The sequence below is a fragment of the Hypanus sabinus genome, chromosome 24, assembly GCF_030144855.1.
Source record: "Hypanus sabinus isolate sHypSab1 chromosome 24, sHypSab1.hap1, whole genome shotgun sequence".
Lineage (NCBI taxonomy): Eukaryota > Metazoa > Chordata > Chondrichthyes > Myliobatiformes > Dasyatidae > Hypanus > Hypanus sabinus.
Window position 1 is genome coordinate 13562440 of NC_082729.1, and position 5433 is coordinate 13567872.

Sequence of the window (5433 nt, forward strand, 5' to 3'; positions counted from 1 at the left end):
CAATTGGGATTAATGTTGTTCTGAGTCTGTAAACGATTGTTGGCGGGCTTTTGGGGAGATCGGCTCGAGGGGGCGAGAGAGAGAGAGGATGTGATGCTGTAAGCTGGGGGAGGAACGGACCCCAAGCGGGGGTCCGAGGTCAGGAGGTACCTTGAGGAGAGGAGACGAAGATAGATGTGCCTGGTTGACCACCTCGGGTGGTCCTGAGCTGCGAGTCGAGGAGTTCGGAGGGGATCAAATGGTGGCCAGAAGACTTCGGTAATTGAGCTCCAACGGTTGTGCATGAAGTGGTTTGGACTTTGATAAGTTTGGCGCCTTTTCTTTATTTTCTTTTCCTTCATATATACTGTATCGTTATTAATCACTTAGTTATAGTAATCTTTATAAATTGTAATCATTTAATCGCATATGGTGTACTGTCTGTTTTTGGGTGAGGAGGGGAGATCACACAGCATCCACACCAGCTGATTACCCAGTTTGGAGGGGCCGAAGGCTGCTCCCTATTGATGCACCATCAATAACTCTCTGAGACGTGAGGCTTTTATTGACTGGAAGAAAGAACAAGCAGTTGTTGACCACTGTACTACATCCTGGAGACTGAGGGCAGGGCTCAGGCCTCAATCGCCTTTATACCGGGGTCAGTGGGAGGAGCCACAGGAGCAGTCAGCGGGTGGGGGGGGGGGCGTATCCAGACAGGTATATGTAGTTCACCACACTCCCCCTAGACAAGAACGAGCTGAGCGAGCCTGAGGCGACCCAGGGGATTACATTGATAATACTAGGTGCCCAGGGTACGCAGCGCTCCTGATAAATGTCCATGATGGATGGTAAGGAGACGCCTATGATCCTCTCGGCCATTTTGCTGAACACCACATCCTTCTGTGAGCACAGTTTGATTTAAAAAAAGCAAAATGAAGCCATCTGAAAAATTGGGAACTTCAAGGGAGTTTGCTGACATCCCTCACTTCATCTGAACTGTTTATACCTTCAAGGAGGCAAAGTTTTTAAGAGTGAGGTGACTCTGGCTTTGAAAGCAGCTCATACTTTTCTAATTGTTTCCTACCTGAGGTGTCTGGATGCTCTTTAACCTCAAAGATGCAGTCACTTATGCTCAGAATCCTTCCGTAATATATACAATCAGTTAATGTCACTTGTGAATTCATTGCTATAATGCGCAAGTCAAGATTAGCTATTTCCTTTCAGAAGTGAATGGCACTGGCTTGTAACAAGCACAGCCTTTTCAGCTAAGCAACATTCTTCAGCTGAATGTGTAGGCTCCTCTGAGCCCTTGCCCAGAATTTAACTTCATTCCCTACCGCCATTCTAGTATACAAGTGTTCCTTGTCAAAACTTCCCAAAGCCGAACGAGTGTTGGTTGTATTAGAGAGGGAAAAGGCAGGTGAGAGGCAGACAGAGTGTGTCTGTGTGAGATAGTGTGAGAGAGACAGTGTATGTGTGAGAGAGTGTGTGAGTGTGAGAGAGAGAACATGAGTATGAGAGTGTGAGTGAGAGTGAGAGAAGGTGTGTCTGAGAGAGAATGTCTGAGTGTGAGAGAGAGTGTGAGTGTGTGTGTGATTGTGAGAGAGACCGTGTATGTGTGAGAGAGTGTGTAAGTGTGAGTGTGTGATTGTGAGAGAGAGTGTGAGTAAGAGAAGGTGTGTCTGAGAGAGAACGTCTGAGTGTGAGAGAGAGTGTGAGTGTGTGTGTGATTGTGAGAGAGACCGTGTATGTGTGAGAGAGTGTGTAAGTGTGAGTGTGTGATTGTGAGAGAGAGTGTGAGTGAGAGTGAGAGAAGGTGTGTCTGAGAGAGAACGTCTGAGTGTGAGAGAGAGTGTGTGTGTGTGTGAGAGAGTGAGAGAAGGTGTGTGAGAAACTGTGTGTGGAGAGAGAGAGAGAGAGAGAGAGACCTGCTTCTTGTCTCTCAGCAACACCTCTCCCCCTCTATCTACCCGTCATCCTTCACCCCTCCTCCTCCTTCCACCCCTCATTTTCACCTCTCTGCCCATCACCTGCTGGCCCCTGTCTCACCATTCCCCATCATCTTTATACTGTCTCCTTTATCCTATCAATTTCAGGCCTGATACTTGGTTTGGATTCAAAATGTTGACAATTCCATCCCTCCCCCCACCCTCCCTCACCATAGATGCTGCTCGACCTGTCGATTCCTCCTTCAGATTCCAGCAATCTGACGTCTCTTGTGTCTCAATCAAACCCATAGACCATAAGGTATAGGAGCAGAAGTAGGCCATTTGGCCCATCGAGTCTGCTCCGCCGTTCAATCATGGGCCGATCCAATTCTTCCAGTCAACCCCATTCCCCTGCCTTCTCCCCATACCTTTTGATGCCCTGGCTAATCAAGAACCTATCCATCCCTGCCTTAAATACATGCAATGACATGGCCTCCACAGCCACTCGAGGCAACAGATTCCACAGATTTACCGCCCTCTGACTAAAGTAATTACTCCACATTTCGGTTCAAAATGGACATCCTTCAATCCTGAAGGTGCCCTCTTGTCCTGGACTCCCCTACCATGGGAAATAACTTTGCCATATCTAATCTGTTCAGGCCTTTTAACATTTGGAATGTTTCTATGAGATCCCCCCCTCATCCTCCTGAACTCCAGGGAATACAGCCCAAGAGCTGCAAGATGTTCCTCATACAGTAACCCTTTCATCCTGGAATCATTCTCGTGAATCTTCTCTGAACCCTCTCCAATGTCAGTATATCCTTTCTAAAATAAGGAGCCCAAAACTGCACACAATACTCCAAGTGTGATCTCACGAGTCTTATATTTTATGTCTCTAGAAATGAATGCCAACATTGCATTCACCTTCTTCACAATTGACTCAACCTGGAGGTATCTTAGACAAAGACTCCCAAGTCCCTTTGTATCTCTACATTTTGGATTCTCTCCCCACCTAAATAATAGTCCGTCTGTGTATTTCTTTCACCAAAGTGCATGACCATACACTTTCCAACGTTGTACTTCTTTGCCCATTCCCCTAAACTATCTACGTCTCTCTGCAGGCTCCCTGTTTCCTCAACACTACCTGCTCCTCCACCTATCTTTGCATCATGCTCTCCTGTCCATCGGTGTAGAAAGGGAGGGGTGTAATACCTGGGAATCTCACCCAAGGTACCTCCTAACCAAGACCAAGAGGAGGATGTGATGACTCTTATCACCCGAGCTTCTGTATTAGACCGATAGGGAAAACAGGCAAAGAAGTGGTAGACAGAACGTAGTTTATGGTCATACAGTTTGATAGAACAAATAAAGGCACAGACTATTTTCTAAATGGGGATAACATTCAAAAACCTGAGATGCAACGGGACTTGGGAGTCCTCATTCAGGATTCCCCAAAGGTTAACTTGCAGGTGGAGCCTGTGGTGAGGAAGGCAGATGCGATGCTTGCACTCGTTTCGAGAGAACTCGAATATAACATCAAGGATGTGACATTGGCCAGATCACACTTCAAAGTACATTTATTATCAAAGTATTTATACACTATACAGCCCTGAGATTCATCTCCTTACAGGCAGTCGCAAAGCCAGAAACCCGAAAGAACCCATTTTTTAAAAATCCAACGAGCGCCCGATGCGCAGAGAGAGAAGAAGGAAAACCGTGCAAACTGTGAAAGCAAGCCGCAGCATTCAGAGCGGAAGTGAGTCTGTGGACACGGAGCCCGGAGCAGCCGGAGCCGGCCCACGCCCTCAGCCTCAGTCCGTCACACAGCAGAGCCAAACACCGCGGGGGCCCGCAGGCGCGGAGCAGGCCCCCGCCCTCAGCCTCAGTACAGCGCAGAGTGGATCAAACATCGCGGAGCAGTGAGCAGAACCGGCCTGACCCTCGCCTCCGGTCCCGACACCCTGCCCTTTCCATCTATCCAGCCTGGCATTTAAACACTCGGAGCTTTGTGGGCAATTTTGGGCCCTTTAACTAGGAAAAGACGTGCTGCCATTGGAGAGGGTTCAGAGGAGGTCCACTGGAGTGATCTCAGAATGCATTTGATAGCTCCGCAGGAGTTTTGAAAAACGAGGGGGAACCTCACTGAAGCCTATTGAATATTGAAAGGCCTAGATAGATTGGATGTAGAGAGGATGTTTTCTATAGTTCAGGAGTCTAGGACCAGAGGGCACAGTCTCAGAAGAGAGGGACGTCCATTTCGACAGGTTTTAATAAGTACATTTAATGTCCGAGAAATGTATACAATATACATCCCGAAATGATTTTTCTTCGCAAACATCTGCAAAAGCAGAGGACCGCCCGGAAGAATGAATGAGAGTCAAATGTCAGAATCCCAAAGCGCCCCCCCAACTCCCCCCTCCCACGCGTAAGCGACAGCAAAACAATGTAGTACAGAGGTGAGGAGGCATTTCTTTAGCTGGAGTGTAGTGAATCTGTGGGACTCGCTGCCACAAATGGCACTAGAAGTCAAGTCGCTGAGCTAGTCACATGAGCGGGGCAGCGGGAATAAGTTCCGTATTTTTGGTTATTTCGTGGCTGTTTGTAGCTTGGGACCGGCGGGGGTCATATCTTTTGTTGACCGCTGACTAATGCTTAGCTTGCATGGGTACACTTAAGTTCCATCGCTTCAAGGTTGTATGTTTGCTAACTGCTAATAAAGAATTGAATAAAGGATTCAAGTTTCGGATCAATCATTGGAACTGGGGTGCGTCGTGCAAGTGTAAGATCTCCGTGGCGGCCGCGGGCAGCGGCAATTGTTTAGTTTTGGTTTTGCTACTTCAGGGATCAAAAATCTGCCATCAATCAGATTAGTGCTGCAGACTTTGATGGGCCAAATGGCCAAATTCCTCTCCTATATCCTATGGACATGGTCTAATAGCAAGTGTGTGTGTGCGTAATAATTCAATATTCAATAGGCTTCAGTGAGGATCCCCCTGGTTTTTCAAAACTCCTGCGGAGCTATCAAATGCTTCTCATGCATTCTGAGAAGTCCAATACTTAAATTGAGTTTCACCAGATTTCAATCAGAATTGCTGAATCCGTTCAGCAAGATGCGCACCACTTAAGCTCTATCTCTTGTGCCCCAGAGTCCGTCTTACCGGCTGACCCCTTCCGCCACTTTCTGTTCCCACTTTGGATATTGTCAGCATCTGTGCCATTTCACTCTTTGGCTGAGATTAAACTATTTGTGAGGATGTCTGGCCAGCAGTTTCAGGTTCTTGGAGGATGTGACATTCACTGTAAGACCTGCCATGAGATTCCTTTTGGGATCCCAAAGGAATATCATATTGTAAAAGATAGACAACAGCTACATTGTGCTACAAAAAAACCCCATCATCTGTAATGTTCCTAGCCTCTGAAATATATGGCATATATATTTTTTAAAAACGTTAATTATGTTGGCTAACTATATGGTTGGCAAGTTCAACCACTCCTTGGGTTAACATTCTGCTAGTCCCAACATTTC